This window comes from Camelus ferus, chromosome 20 (assembly GCF_009834535.1).
Source record: "Camelus ferus isolate YT-003-E chromosome 20, BCGSAC_Cfer_1.0, whole genome shotgun sequence".
Taxonomy (NCBI): Eukaryota; Metazoa; Chordata; class Mammalia; order Artiodactyla; family Camelidae; genus Camelus; species Camelus ferus.
In genome coordinates, this window is record NC_045715.1 from 40,914,165 (window position 1) to 40,936,272 (window position 22,108).

The following is a 22,108-nucleotide window of genomic DNA, read 5'->3' on the forward strand; positions in this document are numbered from 1 at the left end:
GGGGTGGCCGTGGACACCCCCAGAGGGCACGCTAGGCCCCCTGCCCGATCACGTTTCTGTGGTCTGGGACGATCGTCCGCTTCAGCTCCACCACCGAGGAGGAGATCCACTTCACCTGCAGGGACGGCGGGTGTGGGCACAGCCGGGGCCCTCGTGCCAGCTGCCCGCAAGGACCTGGCCTCCCAGCCCGGGGACTGCCGGCCGCGAGAGTGCTCAGGTGGGGTGGCGTGAGGACTCCATGGGCACAGCCAGGGACAGGGAGGTCCCGACAGGGACAGAGAGAGACAGTGAGAGAACAGAATGAACTGGAGAGACAGAGGACAGACAGTGGACAGAAAGGACAAGAGGGGAGAGTGAGGAGACAGTGACGGGACTGTGAGGGGACAGGGAGGGACATGGAGGAACAGGGAGTGGACAGGGAAGGGGCACTGTGCGGGCGCTGTGTGGGGACAGCAGGGACAGCTGGCCTGGCCCGCCAACCTTGAAGAGGGTCACTGTGGCGCTGTAGCACACGCTGAGCAGGAAGAGGGTGATGAAGATGGAGATGGTGGTCCACAGCCCGTCCAGCTCCCCGCTCTGGGCCTCGGCACAGCTCTCCTCCTCCAGGAGTGGCTCTGGACAGGGACGGGGTGGTCAGCTCTGTGGCTGCCCGTCACGTGCCAGGGCAGCGTCAGTGGTGCCTGGGGATGGGTCCCTCTGTGACAGGGTGGGTGGGGCACTAGGATCCCCTTGGGGGGCTGGATCAATGGTTCCCTGAGGTCAATCCCTGGGCACCGACCTCGTGTCCCCCATTTCTCCCGCTTGGGCCTCAGTCTTGGCCGGACTCCTTGGGCCCAGATCTCGGCCTGGCCAGTGGGTGTCCCTCATCCTCTCCTCTGCGGTGCCTTTCATGGGGTCCTCTGGGGAGAGGGTGCCCTGACCCCTGCCTTCCCTCCCACCGGAGGCCAGGCCTAGACGGCAGGGGCCTGCAGAGCAGGTCTGTGGTGGGTCCTACTGCAGGGAAGGGCGGAGGCAACCTTGGGGTGTCCCTGTGTGCCCGAGGGGGTGGGGTGGGCGTGCTAGGGACCAGTGGGGTGTTGGGTCTCTGTCTGTTGAGGCGGGGGTGCGGGTGTCCTGGGGAGAGGAGGGGTGGGGGTCTGAGCTGGCCAGTGTGGTCAGAGTGTGGTCAGTGCTGCTGGGGCTTTGACGAGTGGGGACCAAGCTGGTGTCCACAGAGGGTTCATGAGACCCGGCTCCAGGCTCTGGTCTGGCCCCGGGCAGGTACCCCGTTGAGGACCCAGTGAGCAAGGCTGGCTTGTGTGCACTTGTGTGGTTGTGCCCTTGTGTGCAGTTGCACAGGCACGTGCGTGTGCGTGAGTCTGCAGGTGGACGAGGGGTGTGCAGGCTGGTGTGCTCCATGAGAGGGCTTGTTTCCTGTGGGCCTGGGTGAGTGTCCCCTCGAGGTTACAGATCTGGCCCCGAGCACCTCACCTGCGGGAAGGTAGGGCCTGATCTCCGTGTGACCTGGGAGCAGGAGGCCTGTGCCCCCATCGCAGGCCAGGCGTGGCTCCCATGTTGACAGGGTGTCAGCACGTGGACCCTCGAGGCCCCGGGGACGGGAACTGCGGGGACTAGGACCTGCCACTGTCCCACAGTTGGGCTTGGACAGAGGTGGGAAGAACCGTGCACTCATTTCCGTGAGGGTCCCTGGGAGGCTCTACACACTGCAGCCTGTGTAGGTGCTGGCCGGACCCTGGACCCTGGGGAGCTGCTGCCTCTGGCAGAGCCCCCTCTCTGGCCTCGGGCTGCTGCCTGCCTCCGTTGGCACCAAGTTTGTCCTCAGAGCCTGGCCTGCCCCCGCCTCCCGCAGGCCCGGCGAGCGCTGGAGCTCTGCACGGAAAGAACCATGACAGTGTTGCAGGGCCCCAGGGAGGTACTGGGTGTTTTATTTCATGCTGGCCCGGGAGGTATGTACACAGGGGTGGGGCTCAGGCGTCCCCGCGGGACCCTGAGAGCCTCGGGGAGGGGGGTGAGGCTCATTTACCCGGAGACTGGGAGATGGATTTCTGGGTGGAGTGATCTGTGTAGAGCCTCGTGCATCACCACACAGGTGAAGCCTTCTCCCCGCTGCCACGTGTTCTTTCCCACCGAGAGCTTGCTGTGGAGGAAGTAGGTCCCGTCGTTGTCCGGCTGGGGCAGCGTGGTGGCGTAGGCGCCCTCTGACTCCGGCCGCCCGTTCCTCTGCCACTCAGCGTTGATGTCAGGTGGGTAGAAGCCTTTGATCAGGCAGGTTACGCCCACGGTGTCCTTGGCCAGGTCTTCCTGGTGTGGGGCCAGGGTGTACACCTGCGGCTCCCGGGCCTGCCCTGTGGGGACAGGTGTGTCTGCGAGCATGGCGGTCACTCCGAGCAGCCCCACAGGACCCTCCCACGCCCGTTGTCCCTCCCACCTTTGGCCTTGGAGAAGGTCCTCTCGATGGGGGCCGGGGGAGCTTTGTTGTTGACCTTGCACTTGAACGCCTTCCCCGTCAGCCAGTCCTGGTGCTGGGTGGGCAGGACGCTGACCACGCGGTACGTGCTGTTGAACTGTTCCTCCTTTGGCTTTGTCTCCGCCGTGTGTACCTCTGTGTCACCCACGGAGCAGCTGAACTCGATCTCAGGGTCTTCCTTGCCCACGTCCACCACAAGGCACGTGACCTCAGGCGTTCGGGTGATGGACAGGATGTCCTTGGGTTTCGGAGGGAAGATGAAGACCTTGGGCCCTCCAAGGAGCTCAGGGGCTGGTGGGGGAAACAAGATGTGGGTCAGCACCTGGACGGGCCTCCTGTAGGGCACGTTTCCCTCATCAGGCGGGGCCTGGTGTCTGGTCACTTCCTTGCGATGGAGGGTGTAGCCTGGCTCCCTTACCTGGGCATTTGGGACACTGGGAGCTGGGGTCTTCGCTGTGGAGCACTGCAGAGAGAGAAGATGGGGGGTTCCTGTGGGCGGGAGATGGCCCTGGGTGGAGTTTAGGTCAGGGACAGGTTGTGGAAGGTGCACATCGGCACCAGTTCTGTGGGTTAGAGTTGTCCAGCCTGTGCCCACCTTGAACCTGGTGGAAACACCCAGAGGACCCCTCACATAGCCTGGGAGGCCTTCAGGTGAGGTGACCGCATCTCCTCTGATACCTTGGGCAGAGGTCACCATCCTGGCATGTGGTTCGAGCCAGGAGGAGGGCTGACCTCGGTCCTGTCTGGGAGTGGACGCCCTCCCTGAGGCCTGTCCTCTTACCCACATGCTTGTCCGCCTTGGTGCTGCTGACCGGGTGGGCTACGTTGCAGATGAAGGTCTTGCCGGCCGAGCTGCTGGCGGGCATGGTCGCCAAGCTGCTGAGGGAGTAGAGCCCCGAGGACATGAGAATGGACGGGAAGGTGTGGATGCCGCTGGACAGGGCGCCCGAGTTCCAGGTCACCGTCACCGGCTCAGGGATGTAGCCCCAGACCAGGCAGCCGAAGGGCACCGTGGAGCCAGGAGCGTCCCCGCATCCAGCAGTCGGAGGATAGACCGATGGGGCCTTGGTGGAGGCTGCAAGAAAGTAGGCCGTGTGACCACCGGGGCTTCACCCCTGGGAGGGTCCGGGCAGGGTGTCACGTGCCCAGGTCTGGGCACCCCTGAGCCCAGCACCCACATGCTTCCAGAATGTCTGCAAACCAGCTGGCCGGCAGGGCCCTCACCACCTGGGGCCTCGTGCCTCTGCGGCTGTGGGTCAGAGCTGGGTGATCACCTGTGTGACAGCCCCCCAGGTCCCTAACCTCCTGCAAGTGCCTGGCCTGACTGAGCCCTGTGTCTGGGTCCTGACCAGTGCTGCCTGCTCCCGGCCAGCGTCCGCTGGTCCCCTGAGCTCACCGTCCTGCTGCCCCAGCCCGGCCCTGCCCTGGGTGAGCGGGCCTCTCCTTGGCGTGGTGGGCCTCCACCACCCAGAAGCCTGCTCGTGGCCCCTTGCCTGGCCTGCTCTTTGCCCTCCGGGCCCGTGTCGACTGGGTCAGCTCTGCAGCCAGAGCACCTGGGCCCTGGGCCCTGGCCCCCCTGGACCCTGTCCCTGCAGGCCTCCTCCTCGGCCCCTCCCCTTTCATCCCTGTGGCCTCAGCCCGGCTGCGACACTCTGCCTTGGGGAGCTCCGGTCCCTCTTCTGGACCTCCAGCTGCAGCCCCTCGGCTAACTTCCCCCTCCCACCAGGGCCTCTGACCCCACCCCAGCTCGTGGCTCTCAGGTCCCTGCTTTCCTTCTGCCCTTGTCCTTCCTCAGTCCAGCTCATCCTTCAGCACAGTTTGGAGCCCCACACTGCCCCCACCTTCCTCTCCTGTTTGGTGCCAGCAGCCCGGGCCCATCCCTGGCCGGGCCTGTCTCCTCTCACCCTGACCCTTGTGCTCTGCTCCGGCTGGCAGCCCAGCTCAGGCCCTGAATGAGCCCTGCGTTTTCCTTCCCTCTGCTGGGTCCAGGGTCTGTTTCACCCCACCAGGCTATAGCATGTCCACCCCTCCTTTCCCATCGCACCACGGGCCCTTGAGCCCAAGGACTGGGGCCCATCGGGTCCCCTCGGGGTGACCCCTCTCCTTCATTCCCACAGAACTCCCTTGCCAGGGAGGTCTCTCCACCCCAGCACGCCATCCGGCCAGCCCCTCAGGGGCTCAAGGGTCCTGCTGTCCCAGGAGCCCTCAGCTGGGCCTGCTCAACTACTCAGACCTTCGCTCAAACTCTCTGCCATGTCCCCGGGCTCCTGCGGCAGCCCCCTGCCCTCCTGGTGTAGCCCCCTGCTCACCTACACCCTCTCTGACCCTTGTCCCTGGAGCTACAGGCCTTGAACAGCGCCGGCCCCAGAGCCCTCAGCCTAGTTCAGATCCAGTCCGGGAATTTCTTTCCCAGGACTGGCTTTGCTCTTTGGATTTCCTGGGTCAGCTCCTTGCCCTCCCAGCCCCTTGTCCACCTGCATTAACTCTGCCTGCTTCCTGAAATCCTGTGTTAGCCCTGTGCCCTTCAGCCCCCACCCACCTGCACAAGCCCTACCTGCGTCCTGGAGATGCTGGAGCGGCCGCCCTGCCCTCCCAGCCCCTGCTCACCCGCACATGTTCTACTTGCTTTCTCCATGTTCCTGAGAAGCCGCCTGCCTTCTTGGTCTTCAGTCTCCTGCTCACCTGTGGCCTCCCTGAGCTTTGTCCCTGGGGTGCTGGCCCTTAGCAGCCCCTGCCTTCTGACCTGCCGCAGGTCACCCGCCTCGTTCTGCTCTGCTCCTGGGCCCTTCTCCCTGGAGCTGCTAGGTGCCCCTCCCTTTCTGGGCAGCTCTCCCCTGGCAGAGTCTCTGTCCCACCCTGGTCCCCTCCCAGCAGTGCTGCTGGCCCTTGGGTACCTTAAGCCTCTTCTTTGCTCCCTGGGCCCCCAGAAGTCTCCCCTGTTCCTTAGTTCCCTCCAGGTGCTGGTCTGCGTCTCTGCGCCCACCTGCTCCCAGCCCTCGGCTCCTAGTCCTGACCTTCTGCGCCCTGGCTCCCATCGCCCCTCCTGTAGCCAGTGGAGCTGGTGTGCAGCCCCTGTACTGCCAGCTCCGAGCTCTCGGAAACCCAGGCCAGCCACGTGTCTCTGGCACAACTAGCCCAGTGCAGCCCGGGGCAGGCTTCTGCCCACTGATCGGGACAAGCTCCTTGAAGGCCTGGCAGCCCAGCTGAGCTCCATTGGCCTCTGATGCACCAGCGCTGTTGGTGTGGGCGAGCCCCTGCCAGGGCTCCCTCATCCTTGTGCTGGGTGGGCAGCACGACCGCTGGGCAGCTTGCCTTCCGCCGTGCAGGCTCAGGTGCTCCTGGACCCTCTGTGGGGTCCAGTCCCTGAGGTGGGGTCTCCCCTTCATTGCCCCCCTGAGCTCTATGTTTCCCTGTCCTCCTGGACACTCTGTGGGGACCCGACCCTGAGGTGATGTCTCCTTTTCAGTGCACGCCTGCACCCTGTCTGTCCCTGTCCCTCCTGGACCCTTTGTGTGGTCCCATCCCTGAAGTGGGTTCTCGCCTTTATTCCCCCCCCTGGCACTGTGGCTGTCCCTGTCCTCCTGGAAAATCTGTAGGGTCCCATTCATGAGGTGGGGTCTCCACTTCATTGTCCCCCTGCACTCAGTTTGTCCCTGTTCCTCCTCGAACATTGGTGGGGTCCCTGAGTTGGGGTCCCCCCTTCATTGTCTCCGTGCACTCCATCTATCCCTGCTCCTCCTGGTCCCTCTATGGGGTCCTTATGGTGGGGTGTCCCCTTCATTTCCTCCCTGCACTCTGTCCCTATCCCTCCTGAACCCTCTGTCGTGTCCCTGAGGTGGGGTCTCCCTTTCATTGCCCCCCTGCACACTGTCTGTCCCTGTCAAACCTGGTTTTCTGTGGGGTCCATTCCATGAGGTGGTGGTCTCCCTTTCATCGTCCTCCTGCACTCTGTCTATCCCGATTCCTCCTGGACCCTCTGTGGGGTCCAGTCCCTGAGTTGGGGTGTCCCCTTAATTACCCCCCTGCACTCTGTCTGTCCCTGTCCTACTTGACCCTCTATGGGTTCCATCCCTGAGGTGGGGTCTCCCCTTCATTGCCTCCTTGCACTCCATCTGTCCCTGCTCCTCCTGGACCCTCTGTGGGGACCCATCCCTGAGGTGGGGTCACCCCTTCTTTGGCCCCCTGCGCTTCATCTGTCCCTGTCCCTCCTGGGCCCCACTCACCAAAGGCGGAAGCTGTGGAGGTGGCTCCCATGCAGCCTGGGTCCCCTGGGCACCCCTTCCCCTGCCCTGCTCTGTCCTAGGTACCTGTGCTCCCACAGGCTGGGCTCTTTGTCCACAGCCCCACTTTCCAGGAAGTGGTAGCTGAACTTCCTAGGAATTCTGTTGCGGACCTGGAGTGTGAACCCCCTAACCACCACTCTGCGAACACTAAGAACGGGACTGAAACCGGTGGCACCGCCTGCTTCCTGAAGTTCCCGTTTCTCTGGGTGGGTGCTGTCTCAGATGCCCTGGGGGAGTCCAGGCGCAGCAGAGGCGCCTCTTTGGGTGTGTAGGGGTGGGGCAACTGGTGCCAGGGACCCCAGGGGACAGTGGGAGTCCTGGTGGTCACCTGTTCCCTGCCTCCCACAGGGATGCTGCCAACATGGCCCACTGCAGACCAGGGTACCAGGCCTTAACTTGAGCCCTCCTGTCCTCCTAGCCCTGGTGGGCACCTCTCCCTTCCCTGGTGAGGGTGTGGCGGGCACTCTCATAGGACAGGCAAAGGCTGGGTTCTCGGAGCTGCTGCAGCCAGGGAGTCTGCGCCCGTCCCCGGGCTCTGCAAGGCCTCCAGGCAGGGAGGGGCCGGGGGAGCTCGGTGCTTGTATCGTGTGTGAGTGCTGCTGGGTGTTACTGCACACACATGCAGGTCTGCGACAGACACACGTACTACAGGTATGCGTAGTGCACGATGTATATGTTAATGTGTTAAAATATTTTCTGTGTATGGACAGCTTCTTTGTGGAAAAAGGGAGAGCTCAGGGGTGCCTGATGGGGGCTGTGAACCTGGAGAAACGGGACGAGGGGCGAGAAGGGGGCCCTGTGACGGCTGGGGGCACGTCCGGCTTCCCCCTGTGGGTCCTAAGTCGGACGCAGGGACAAAATGATGGGCGTGGTCATCACTGGTCCCCTCCTGGCTGGCGACAGGAGGGCTGTGCAGACTGCGTGGCTTTCTGAGCTGTTGCCGGTCACGGAGCCAGTGGCAGCTGGTGCCTGCCGAGGCCCTGTGCCCCCAAACCTCCAGCCCTTCGGCGCCTGCCTGCTCCTCCTCAGAAGATAAACTCCTGGCGGGTGTCTGCCTTGGCAGAATTGACAGCCCTGGGAAACGACCAGCCTCACCGCACAGCTCAGGCCGACGTGGCTCAGCCCGTCTCCCCTGATCAGTCATGAGTCCCACGGTCTTGCTGGCGTCAGCCCACGTCTCCATCTTACAGGAGTCATAAATCCACTATCCCCCCAAGTACCAAAGCCTCTCACCTCACTTACAGACAGTCAGAAGGCTGTTCCCTAGTCCCTTTGTGTTCACAGCCCCTTCCTCTTAAAAGACCCTGCACGTTCCCACTCGGTGGACACGCGGGCACCTGTCGTCTGTGTGGCCCACTGTAGCAGCGTAACTGTTAAACTTTCCTTTGTTCTTGAACTCCTCCTGGCCTTTGATAAATTCTTTAACCACCCGTGACGCTGGCCCTCCATGTGTCCTCCGACAATAGAGGTCAGACTTTGTGGAAGTCTGGTGTGTAGGGAGCAGGCGGCTCCCTGTACTGGCTCCTGTGGATGATTTCCAGTGCACCCTGGTCCCCCAGCACAGCTCTCCAGTGCACCCTGGTCCTCCCAGGACAGATCTGCAGTGCCTCCTCCATCACAGTTCTGCAGCGCATCCTTGTCCTCCCAGCACAGTTCTGCAGTGCACCACGGTCCTCCCAGCACAGATGTGCAGTACCCCCTGGTCCCCTCTGCCCACCTCCGACTGGCTTCTGCAGGCCATTGGGTGCATGTGCGGATCCTGGGATGGGCAGTGGGGGCCGTAAATCTGAAGTGACCACCAGGCGATGCATCCAGTCTGAGGCCAGCTCAGTAACACTGGACAGAGGCCTGTGCTCATCAGCATAGAACTTGGGGCCTGCCTTGGATGTGGTGGGGCTTAGGAGAATTTGATTAAGAATAGAAACCTTTTCGTGTGCATCAACAGAAGACTGGATAAAGAAGACGTGGTATACTTATACAATGGAATACTACTCTGCCATAGAAAGGATATAATAATGCCACTTGCAGCAACATGGTTTGACCTAGAGATTGTTATTCTAAGTGAAGTGAGCCAGAAACAGGAAGAAAAATACTGTATGATATCACTCATATGTGCAATCTAAAAAAAAGACACTATGAACTCATCTACAAAATAGAAATATACTTGCAGGCTTAGTAAACAATCTTATGGTTACCAGGGAAAGGGGGTGAGAAGGGATAAATTTGGGAGTTTGAGATTTACAAATGCTAGCCACTGTATGTAAAAATAGATTTTACATACAGTGGCTTCTGTATAGCATAGAAATCTATGTTCAGTATCTGGTCATAACCTCTAAAGGAAAAGCGGCTACAGCCACCAACTGACGGAAACAAGATCAGAAAGGAGAGCTGTCACCCTAGAGCCCAGTCCTCCTAAATTCCCTGTCTGCCGCTGATGCTGCCCCCTGACCGCACTGCGCCCTACTCCCAGGAGCAGACTGCCATGAAGACGTGGGTCCTGCGAGGCAGAGGCGGAGGCCGCTCCCAGGATAGGCCTGGGGGAAGGCGAGAGCAAGTCCACCTGCTCCCCCTGGGGCAGCCCCCTCCCCGCAGCCGCCCCCTGAACACACCGCGCCTGCCTCCCCGCGCCCGCTGACCTGGAAACAAGTGTCCTGCGAACGTGGGGCAGCGGCAAGAAGAGGGGAGCTGCCCCTGGTGAGCTGGCCGATTTCTCCCCGTCATCCCCGCGGCAGGGCCTGGGGGCGGCCTCTGCTGCCCCAGGCACGTCCCCAGGTCAGCCTGCTCCCGGGAGGCGGGCGCCATGCGGTCAGAAGCGGCGGCAGCGGCGGGTTTAGGGATCTGCCTATGCGAGCCTGTGGATTTGCTTCTAACTCCCCCGCAGCCTGCCCTAGGCTCGTCCTGTGCTACCCCAGGTTCTCGGGACTCAGGTGACAGGTCATCCTGCTCCTGGAAGGCGGGCGCTGTGCCGTCAGGGGGCTGCGGAGGCGATGGCGGAATTGGGGCTGCCCTGTGTTAGCGCGGGGATTTGCTCCCCTTTCCCGCTGTCGCTGTCGCCGCCCCCGCACACTGGTCGCACCGCGCGCCAGCCTCCCAGGAGCAGACTGACCTGTCACCTGCGTCCCGCGAACCTGGGGCAGCAGAGGCCGCACCCAGGACAGGACGCAGGGGAGATGGGAGCAAACCCACAGGATCACAGACAGAGGCAGACCCCTCTCCCCGCCGCCGCCTCCGATGCCGCGGCCCCGCACCCTGACGGCACCGCGTCTGCCTCCCAGGGGCAGGCTGACCGCCAGACGTGCGCCCCGCGAATATGCGGAAGCAGAGGCCGCCCTAGTCCAGGCCGCGGGTGAAGAGGGAACAAATCCAGGGGCTTGCACGGGGCAGCCCCCACCCCACCGCGGCGCCCCCTGCGGCCCCGTGACCGCAACGCATCCGCCTCCCAAGAGCTGGCCATGGCCTGAAGGCTGGTCGGAGCTGCTCCCTGGCCGTCCAGCGCCCTCCCATCTCCTGGAGCTGCACCCGCTTTCTCAAACCCGGGTATACCCGGCAGGGAAGACACGGAGTTCAGGGACTACCAATGTGGGGGAGGGGCACCGCGAACCAGGGCGGCGCCCGGCACCCGCCTCAGGGCCCTAAGGAGCTGCGCGGCCCGGGCCTCACCCGCCGGCTCCCCGACCTGCGCCCCCTTACCTGCCCGGCGACGGCAGCAGAGGCGACGGCAAGCGGCGGCGCAGACCCCAGGCCGCGTTCCTCCTCGGGGACCTGGTCCAGGAGCACCTGGCTCCGGCCCAGCTTCCACACGCTCTGGGCGGGTTCCGGCGTCCGCGCCCCTCCTCCTCCCGCCCGCAGCGCGGACGCTCGGGCTGGGGCTCCTGCTGTGCGGGGCCCGGCGACTGGGGCTGGCGGGGCGGCGGGGCGGCGGGGCGGCGAGGCGGCGGGGCGGCCCCACCCGGGCCCACCCCACGACCGCCCTGCAAGGTCTCCATCCCGCCACTGACTGGTCCTGGCACCCAACCAGCACCACCGCCGGCCCGGGCCAGGCAACACCCCCAGCCCCGCTCCCCCTGCTCGCCTCCCCTCCCCACCCGGTTGCTGTCCCTCTACCCCCAGCCAGGCCGGGTCTCTGACAGGACCTCCAAAATGGGGCTCCTCCTCACACCGAGGTCCCCGCCCTCACACCGCTCACCCCTCTTGCCTGACCGCAGGACCCCCACCGCAACATCCCGAAATGGTCCCCCTCACCCCTCAGCCGGGTCAGTTCCACTCGGAGCAGCCCCTCACTGTGTGACCCCCCCTCACTCCAAGTGCACCACTACCCCCAGCTGACCCATCACCTCGTGGTTGGGGCGGGGAAGTCTGGGCTCCGGTCTCCATGGCGACTGCCACGAGCAGGGGATCTGGCCTAGTCTAGTGTCTGGCCACACAGCTAGTGTCCAAGGCTACAGGCTGCGGCGGGTCGGGCTGGAGGCGGTTCCAATTCCTGCACTCTGCTCTGTGCCTCGTCTGAGCCAGCGGGTCAGGGTCGTTCAGGGCTGCCCGCCACTGGCCTGTGGGCCATCCGTTGTTGATATCCCTGATGGTGATCGGGCCCCCTAGGGTGGAGGCGCTGGGCTTGCGGACCCGTGGGGGGTGTGCAGCTGAGCTTGCGGTATGGACAAGCAGGCAGGTGGGCTGTGTGCATGGCCTGGGCTCAGCCCAGGTGGGTACAGGGACCCTGGCCATTAGCGCCAGGGCAGAGGAAGAGGGACTGGAGCTTTGAAAGTGTCCACATTAGGAAGCCAAGTCTGGAGAGCAAAGCAGGCAGCTGTGCTGGCCAGGCCACCCTGGAGCCTGCCACGACACTGGTCCTTTGCGTATGGGGAGACTGACCATTGACCAGCCAATGAGACGTTTTGTACCCCCCAACCTTGGTATAGTTTACAGGCAATTGAAGGGACTTTGACAGGTAATTTTAATCACCAGTAATTATCACTTTCTCTGCGGGAGAGCAGGTCTACAGTCATGGTGAACCTGGCAGGGCTCCTGCCTGAACCCCAGCCTGGGCAGAGGACGACCTGCCCAGAAACATCCTCTTACCTCTCACCAAAAGGCACTGTAGTAGAGAAGAACAAATCTGACTCCATTAGATCTGTTTCTTTTCCTTTAACCCTGTGCCCTGGTTTCTAGGCTCAGTCTTGCCAGCTCTGCACTTTGTGTAAAACAATGTTGCCTTTAGCCTGAAATGTACCAGAAAACCTATTCTCAGGGCTCTGCCCTTTAAGGATATTGACACTTCTGCACTCCTATAAAGATAACAAGTTGCAGAATAGAAAATAACCTTTGCTTTCTTGGAGGTTTTATAGGGGCACCGGGACCTGACCCACCTGGGCCTCATTTTGAGAAACTCTGCCTGAGTTGTTTCTTTCTGTCTTGTCCTGAGCTACACACTAGAATGTTCGTGATAACACATTTTGCAAAGGGGTAGACAGCGAGTTACTATCTCATCTACAATTTTAAATAAATTTTGAATGAATGACATTTTCAAGTTAGATATCTTCTCAAAAAAAAAAAAAACCCATCAATTTTCTGTCCATAATGTTACAAATGATGGGTATTTTTCTGTGATGAGGTTTTAACCATTATTCAGAGTGGCCTTTTGTTTTTCAATCTTTTTTTTTTAACTAATAACATTTACTATGTATTTTAATTTACGTCGGTATTTTAAACAGAATTGCATTACAAATATGTTTTTAATTGTATTGTTTTTTGTAGTCTTTATGTGCCATTGCCAATTCTTTTTATATTACATAGAAGTTTTCTCAAGTTACTCACCGGGGACTAAGACAGATGACAGTCAGAATGGTTGGAATTGTGTTGTAAAAAAAACTTTCTCTCGCATAAGCGTGTATGTGGTCACGGCATTTTGCGTGTATGCAGCCTGAAGTGGGTATGGGGTATTATGCGTGTTTAGTACCTGTGTATTTACTTTTTAATTTTTTTATTTTGATTTTTGCCACGTAGAATACTGTCTTGGTATAATGTAATCTGTATTTGTGTACCTTTTTTAACTTTAAAATCTTTGAATGAAATGTTTAATACTCATCGGAAAAAAATCCAAAACCTTTTCACCAAACCCTCAGGGAAAACTGCCACTTCAGGAAGGTGCCCTACGTTACAGCACAGCCCCTGCACACCTGCTCCCGGCCCCCCACACAGCAGCTGGAGAAGTGTAAATGTGGAGAGCAAACAGTGCACTTCGGGGTCCGGCCAGCCAGGGCCTGACTCCCAGGGATGCTATTTATTCTGTCTCTAAAGTGGGGGTAAGCATGCCCAGTTTGTGATCGCTGCAGGGATTACATGGGACAGGGGATGCGGGGAAAGTGTCTGGCACACATCCAGCACGTAGCGAGTGCTCAGTAAGTATCACCATCACCCGTCACTGTCGTATTATTGGTCGGCATTGTTCATTACTCTTCCTCCTTATAAACAATGGAATAAATCACGAGAACGCTAGTTTCTCTATGAAGTCGGGTTTCCTAAAATCTCTTTGAGAGGCTGTGCAATTAAATCCAGTGAATGAAAAGCTTCAGCTTCAGAGATACGTCCTCTGCTCTGACACTTTTCCATGTTGGTGTTGGAAAATTTTGTTCCACTCTTAACTCCGTATTTTTTTCTATCATCAGCATACTTCTACCCTCCTCTTTTGCCCACATTTCCTTCTCCCTCCCCTCCCTCTGCATATTCACGTTTGTCGCAGGGATCTCTAGGAGGCTCACTCAGGGGCTGTGCGTTGGGGTGAACTCAGCGGTGAGAACTGGGGCCCGCGGCAGCCCCAGCGAGGACAGGCCGCACTCAGCAGGAGCAGAGCTCAGGAGCCCCACACCGAGTCCAAGAACACGACTCTGCCCTTCAGCGGGGGCAGCGGATCCCCGCAAGGTCAGCTTTGGATTTGGAGCTCACCGCCTTGGCGGGTTCTCGGGAACCAGCACAAAGATTCAGCTCCTACACTCCCCGAGGAAGGGGTTTCGGGAAGCTTCCGTGGGTGCGGTCATCACAGTGAGTCTCTGCTGCTTGACCTGCTCAAACAACCCTGCTTACAGATTTTCCTCCTAATCACTGTTGGGGGAACAAAAAGGCACTACTTTAATGTAACTGATTCTCAGATTCCTAGACTTAACTTGATTGCTGGCTATGATCACAAAGGATTAATTCTTTTCTTTTGAAAAGGATGTTTTTCACATATACCGAGTAGAAAATGTAAACACTCATGTTCCTTCATTGACCTAAATTGTTTGTGAGAAATAAAGAATGCAAGAAAAAAGTCAGCGTAGGAAATTTTTTTTTATTTTAAAAGTAAAACGGTGTTTCCAGAAGACATCTCATATTGACCTCATAATTTTAGTGGGGGAGAGTCCTTCAACCCCGTACCACTCAACTCCAATTTTTAGAAACCCCAGTAGGTGGGGCCAGGAACTTATAAACTAGGTCCTACTCGCCTGCAGTGCTGTGGTGGTGGGTCCCTCGGCTCAAATAATGTGTTCCTGCTCTTCTTCTGAGACATGGAAATAACATAGCTTCAGCTTACTCCATAGGTTAGCAAGGGAGGTCAAATCACACAATGTGGAGACTTCTCAAAGGAGTAGGTGAGGATGTTTGGGGGGATTATGGGGGGCTTTGCCTCCTGCATTGATCTGGTTTTAGTTATGCTATTTATTTGGAAGTTTAAAGCATCATTAAGGGAGCTCATAAATTGTACCATTTGTCACAGTGGGACATGGTTTGAGAAACTCAGTCGGAGTATGCGCTTTGTATAAATGTTCTTATCGGGTTCAAGGAGATGACGTGGGCTTGGGGAGATGTGGGCTGGGAAGATGTGGGCTAGGGAGATGTGGGTTGCAGACATGATGTGGGCTTAGGGAGATGACGTGGGTTTTGGGAGATGACGGGGGACTGGGGACATAAAGCGGGCTTGGGAGATCATGCGGTCTTGGGAGATGATTTGTGCTTGGGGAGAGGATGTGGACTTCAGATTGAAGCGGGCTTGGGGTGGTGAGGTCGGCTTGGGGACATGTGGGCCTGAAAACATGATGTGGGCTTGGGGAGATGATGTGGGCTTGGAGAGACCATGCGGGCTTGGGGAGATGTTTGCTCGGGGAGATAATGCAGGCTTGGGGAGATGATGCGGCTCCGGGAGATGACACGGGCATGCGTAAATGATGCAGGCTCGCGGATATTATGCCGACTTGGGGACATGACACGGACTCGGCTAGATGATGCGGGCTTGGGAAATGATGCGGGCTTGGGGAGATGATTGGGCTTGGGGAGATGATGTGGGCTTGGGGAGATCATGTTGGCTTGGGAGATGATGTGGGCTTAGAGATATGTCGGCTTGGAGACATGATGTAGGCTTGATGACATGATGTGGCCTTGGGGATAAGATTGGGCTTCGGGAGATGATGTGGGCTTGGGGAGATGATTGGGCTTGGGGAGATGATGTGCGCTTGGGAAATGATGCAGGCTTGGGGAAATCATGTGCCTTTTGGGAGATGTGGGCTTGGGGACATGATGCGGGCTTGGGGAGATGAAGCGGGCTTAGGGTGGTGAGGTCGGCTTGGGGACATGATGCAGGCTTGGGGAAATGATGCGGGGTTAGGGAGATGTGGGCTTGGGGAGATTTGGACTTGGGGAGATGATGCGGGTTAGAGAATATGATGTAGGCTCAGGGACATGACACGGGCTCGGGGAGATGACGCAGTCTCGCAGACATTTTTCTGGCTTGTGGACATGAAGTAGGCTCACTGACATGACACAGGCTCTGGATATGACGCCACCTCGGGGACACAACACAGGTTCAGAGAGATTACGTGGACTTGGAGAGCTGATGTGGGCTTGGGAAGACATAGGTTTAGAAAGATGTGGGCTTGGAGAGATGATTTGGGCTTGGGGAGATGATGATGGCTTGGGGAGATGTTGTCTCGAGGAGATTACATGGGCTCGGGGAGATGACGAGGGCTGAGGGAGATGACCTGGGCTCGTGGAGATGACATGGGCTCGTGGAAATGATGAGGGCTCCCTGATAATGTCATCGGCTCGGGGACATGTTGTGGGCTCGAGGACATGACATCAGCTTAGGGAGATGACATGGGCCCATGGAGATGATGGGGGCTCAGGGAGTTGAAGTGGGCTTACAGACATTTCTCGGGCTTGAAGACATGACTTCAGTTCGCTGACATGACACAGGCTCTGGGACATGATGCCAGCTCGGGGACACGACACGGCTTCAGGGAGATGACGTGGGCTTGGGGAGATGATGCGGGCTTGGGGAGATGATTGGGCTGCGGGAGATGACTCAGGCTTGAGTAGATGAAGCGGTCTTGTGGATATGCAACAGGCTCACGGAGATGATGCGGGCTTTAGGAGAAGACATGGGCTTGGGAGATCATGCGGGGTTGGGGAGATGATTTCTCCTTGTGGACATGATGCGGGCTTAGGGTGGTGAGGTCAGCTTGGGGACATATGGGCCTGGAAACAAGAGGCAGCCTTGGGGAGATGATGTGGGCTTGGGGAGATGATGCGGGCTTGGGGAGCTGATGTGGGCTCGGGGAGACTATGTGGCCTCGGGGAGGTGATGTGGGCTTGGGGACATCATGTTGGCTTGGGGAGATGATGTGGGCCTGTGTAAATGATGTGGGCTCGGGGACATGACGCAGGCTCGGCTAGATGAGGTGGGCTGGGGAAATGATGCGGGCTTAGGGAGAAGATAGGGTTTGGGGCGATGATGTGAGCTTGGGGAGATGATTGGGCTTGGGAAGATGATGTGCACTTGGGAAATGATGCAGGCTTGGAGAAATTATGTGCCTTTAGGGAGATGTGGGCCTGGGGACATGATGCAGGCTTGAGGAGATGATATGGCTTGGGGAGATGATGTGGGCTTGGGTAGACTACGTGGGCAAGGAGAGATGATGTGGGCTTGGGGAGATCATGTTGGCTTGGGGAAATGATGTGGCCCTGTGTAAATGATGCGGGCTCGAGGATATTATACCGGCTTGGGGACATGATGCAAGCTCGGCTAGAGGATGCGGGCTTGGGAAATGATGCGTTCTTGGAGAAATGATTAGGCTTGCGGAGATGATGTGGGCTTGGGGAGATCATGTTGGCTGGGGGAGATGATGTGGGCTTATAGATATGTAGGCTTGGAGACATGATGTGGGCTTGATGACATGATGTGGGCTTGAGGAGAAGATTGGGCTTTGGGAGATGATGTGGGGTTGGGGAGATGATTGGGCTTGGGGAGATGATATGGGCTTGAGGAGACTATGTGGGCTTGGGGAGATGATGTCGGCTTGGGGGGATCATGTTGGCTTGGGGAGATGAAGTGGTCTTGTGTAAAACATGCAGTCTCGTGGATATAATGCCAGCTTGGGGACATGCTGCAGGCTCGTGTAGATGATGCGGGCTTGGGAAATAATGTGGGCTTTGGAAATGATTTGGCTTGGGTAGATGATGTGCTGTTGGGGAGATCATGTTGGCTTGGGGTGATGATGTGGTCTTAGAGATATGTCGACTTGGAGACATGATGTGGGCTTGATGACATTTTGCGGGGTTGGGGAGAAGATTGGGCTTCGGGAGATGATGTGGGCTTGGGGGGTTGATTGGGCGTGGGGAGTTGATGTGAACTTGGGGAGATGATTGGGCTTCGGCAGATGATGCGGTCTTGGGAAATGATGCAGGCTTGTGGAAAGTGTGAGCCTTTTGGGAGATGTGGGTTTGTGGACATGATGCGGGCTTGGGGAGATGAAGCGGGCTTAGGGTGGTGAGGTCAGCTTGGGGACATGTGGGCCTGGAAACATGATGCATACTTGGGGAGATCATGTGGGCTTGTGAAGATGTGGGCTTGGGGACATGATGCAGGCTTGGAGAGATGATTCGGGCTTGGGACATGATGCAGCCTTGGGGAGATGACGCGGGCTTGGTGAGATGACATGGGCTCATGCAGATGATGGGGGCTCGGGGAGTGAAAGTGGGCTTACAGACATTTCTCGGGCTTGCAGACATGAATTGAGTGTGCTGACATGACACAGGCTCTGGGACATGATGCCGGCTCGGGGACACGACACGGGTTCAGGGAGATGACATGGGCTTGGAGAGATGATGCGGGCTTGGTCAGATGATTGGGCTGTGGAGATCACTCAGGCTTGGGGTGATGACGCCTTCTTGCGGATATGCTGAAGGCTGATGGAGATGATGCGTACTTAGGAGATGACGTGGGCTTGGGAGATCATGCGGGGTTGCGGAGATGATTTGTCCTTGGGGACATGATGCGGGCTTAGGGTGGTGAGGTCTGTTTGGGGACATGTGGGCCTGGAAACATGATGCGGGCTTGGTGAAATGATGTGGGCTTGGGGAGATGATTGGGCTTGGGGTGCTGATGTGGGCTTGGGGAGATGATTCGGCTTGGGGAGATGATGTGGGCTCAGGGAGACTATGTGGGCTTGTGGAGATGATGTGGGCTTGGGGAGATCATGATCGCTTTGGGAGATGATGTGCGTTTAGGAAGATCATGTTGGCTTGGGGAGATCATGTGGGCCTGTTTAAATGTTGCGGGCTCGTGGATATTATGCTGGCTTGGGGACATGACACAGCCTTGGCTAGATGACGCGGGCTTGGGAAATGATTAGGGCTTGGGGAAATGATTGGGCTTGGGGCGATGATGTGGGCTTGGGGAGATGGTGTGTGCTTAGAGATATGTCAGCTTGGAGACATTATGTGGGCTTGGGGAGAAGATTGCTCTTCGGGAGATGATGTGGGCTTCGGGAAATGATAGGGCTTGGGGTGCTGATGTGGGCTTGGGGAGATGATTGGCCTTGGGGAGATAATGTGGGCTTGGGGAGATGATTGGGCTTGGGGTGCTGATGTGGGCTTGGGGAGATGATTGGGCTTGGGGAGATGATGTGGGCTTGGAGATATGATGTGGGCTTGGGGAGATGATTGGGCTTTGGAAATGATGCAGGCTTGGGGAAATTATGTGCCTTTTGGGAGATGTGGGCTTGTGGACATGACGCGGGCTTAGGGAGATGAAGCGGGCTTAGGGTGTGAGGTCGGCTTCGGGACATGTGGGCCTGAAAAAATGATGAGGCTTGGGAGATCATGCGGGGTTGCGGAGATGATTTGTCCTTGGGTACATGATGCGGGCTTAGGGTGGTGAGATCATCTTGGAGACATGTGGGCCTCGAAACATGATGCGGGATAGGGGAGATGAGGCGGACTTGAGGAGATGATGTGGGCATGGGGAGAGTATGTGGGCTCGGGGAGATGATGTGGGCTTGGGTAGATCATGTTGGCTTGGGGAGATGATGTGGGCTTGGGGAGATGATGTGGGCTTGGGGAAATGATGTGGGCTTGGAGAGATCATGTTGGCTTTCGGAGATGATCTGGCCCTGTGTACATGATGCGGTCTTAGGGACATGATGCAGGCTCGGTTCCATGATGCGGGCTTGGGAAATGATGCAGACTTAGGGAGATTATTGGGCTTGGGGAAGTGATGTGGGCCTGTGTAAATGATTCGGGCTCGCAGATATTATGCGGTCTTCGGACATGACGCAGACTTGGCTAGATGATGCAGGCTTCGGGAATGATGCGGTCTTGGGGAGATGATTGGGCTTGGGGAAATGATGTGGGCTATGGGAGATGATTGGGCTTGGGGAAATGATGTGGGCTATGGGAGATGATTTGGCTTCGGGAGATGATGTGGGCTTGGCTTGATGATTGGGCTTGGGGAGATGATGTGAGCTTGGGGAGATGATTGGGCTTGGGGAGATGATGGGGGATTGGGAAATGATGCAGTCTTGGAGAAATTATATGCCATTTCAGAGATGTGGGCCTGGGGACATGATGTGGGCTTGGGGAGATGAAGCAGTTGTAGGGTGGTGAGGTCGGCTTGGGAACATTAGGGCCTGGAATCACGATGCAAGCTTGGGGAGATAATGTGCGCTTGGGGAGATGTGGGCTTGGGGACATGATGCGGGCTTGGGGAGATGAAGCGGGCTTAGGGTTGTGAGGTCGGCTTGGGGACATGTGGATCTTTAATCATGATGCAGGCTTGGGTAGACTATGTGGGCTCGGGGAGATGATGTGGGCTTGTGGAGATCATGTTGGCTTGGGGAGATGAAGTGTTCCTGTGTAAATGATGCGGGCTCGCGGATATAATGCCGGCATGGGGACATGATGCAAGCTCGGCTAGATGATGCGGGCGTGGGAAATGATGTGGGCTGGGGAGATGATTGGGCTTGGGGAGATGATGTGGGCTTGGGGAGATCATGGTGGTTTGGGGAGATGATGTGGTCTTAGAGATATGTCGGCTTGAAGACATGATGTGTGCTTGAGGGAATGATGTGGGCTTGGGGAGATGATTGGTCTTCGGGAGATGATGTGAGCTTGGGGAGATGATTCGGCTTGGGGAGATGATTGGGCTTTGGAAATGATGCAGGCTTGGGGAAATTATGTGCCTTTTGGGAGATGTGGGCTTGTGGACATGACGCGGGCTTAGGGAGATGAAGCGGGCTTAGGGTGTGAGGTCGGCTTCGGGACATGTGGGCCTGAAAAAATGATGAGGCTTGGGAGATCATGCGGGGTTGCGGAGATGATTTGTCCTTGGGTACATGATGCGGGCTTAGGGTGGTGAGATCATCTTGGAGACATGTGGGCCTCGAAACATGATGCGGGATAGGGGAGATGAGGCGGACTTGAGGAGATGATGTGGGCATGGGGAGAGTATGTGGGCTCGGGGAGATGATGTGGGCTTGGGTAGATCATGTTGGCTTGGGGAGATGATGTGGGCTTGGGGAGATGATGTGGGCTTGGGGAAATGATGTGGGCTTGGAGAGATCATGTTGGCTTTCGGAGATGATCTGGCCCTGTGTACATGATGCGGTCTTAGGGACATGATGCAGGCTCGGTTCCATGATGCGGGCTTGGGAAATGATGCAGACTTAGGGAGATTATTGGGCTTGGGGAAGTGATGTGGGCCTGTGTAAATGATTCGGGCTCGCAGATATTATGCGGTCTTCGGATATGACGCAGACTTGGCTAGATGATGCAGGCTTCGGGAATGATGCGGTCTTGGGGAGATGATTGGGCTTGGGGAAATGATGTGGGCTATGGGAGATGATTGGGCTTGGGGAAATGATGTGGGCTATGGGAGATGATTTGGCTTCGGGAGATGATGTGGGCTTGGCTTGATGATTGGGCTTGGGGAGATGATGTGAGCTTGGGGAGATGATTGGGCTTGGGGAGATGATGGGGGATTGGGAAATGATGCAGTCTTGGAGAAATTATATGCCATTTCAGAGATGTGGGCCTGGGGACATGATGTGGGCTTGGGGAGATGAAGCAGTTGTAGGGTGGTGAGGTCGGCTTGGGAACATTTGGGCCTGGAATCACGATGCAAGCTTGGGGAGATAATGTGCGCTTGGGGAGATGTGGGCTTGGGGACATGATGCGGGCTTGGGGAGATGAAGCGGGCTTAGGGTTGTGAGGTCGGCTTGGGGACATGTGGATCTTTAATCATGATGCAGGCTTGGGTAGACTATGTGGGCTCGGGGAGATGATGTGGGCTTGTGGAGATCATGTTGGCTTGGGGAGATGAAGTGTTCCTGTGTAAATGATGCGGGCTCGCGGATATAATGCCGGCATGGGGACATGATGCAAGCTCGGCTAGATGATGCGGGCGTGGGAAATGATGTGGGCTGGGGAGATGATTGGGCTTGGGGAGATGATGTGGGCTTGGGGAGATCATGGTGGTTTGGGGAGATGATGTGGTCTTAGAGATATGTCGGCTTGAAGACATGATGTGTGCTTGAGGGAATGATGTGGGCTTGGGGAGATGATTGGTCTTCGGGAGATGATGTGAGCTTGGGGAGATGATTCGGCTTGGGGAGATGATGGGGGATTGGGAAATGATGCAGGCTTGGGGAAATTATGTGCCTTTTGGGAGATGTGGGCTTGTGGACATGATGCGGGCTTGGGGAGATGAAGCGAGTTTAGGGATGTGAGGTCGGCTTGGGGACATGTGGGCTTGGAAACATGATGCATACTTGGGGAGATCATGTGGGCTTGATGACATGATGTGGGCTTGGTGAGAAGATTAGGCTTCGGGAGATGATGTGGGCTTGGGAAGATAATTGGGCTTGGGGAGACGCTGTGGGATTGGGAGATGTTGAAGACTTGGAGAAATTATGTGCCTTTCGGGAGATGTGTGCCTGGGGACATGATGCGGGCTTGGGGAGATGAAGCACGTGTAGGGTGGTGAGTTCAGCTTGGGGAAATTTGGGCCTGGAAATACGATGCAGGCTTGAGGAGATAATGTGCGCTTGTGGAGATG

At 57.6% G+C, this 22,108-nt stretch overlaps 1 pseudogene; it reads right to left on the bottom strand.

The window, feature by feature from the left end:
* On the bottom strand, positions 1–10,472 carry LOC116658341 (annotated as a pseudogene).
* Between the last annotated feature and the right edge of the window lie 11,636 nt (positions 10,473–22,108).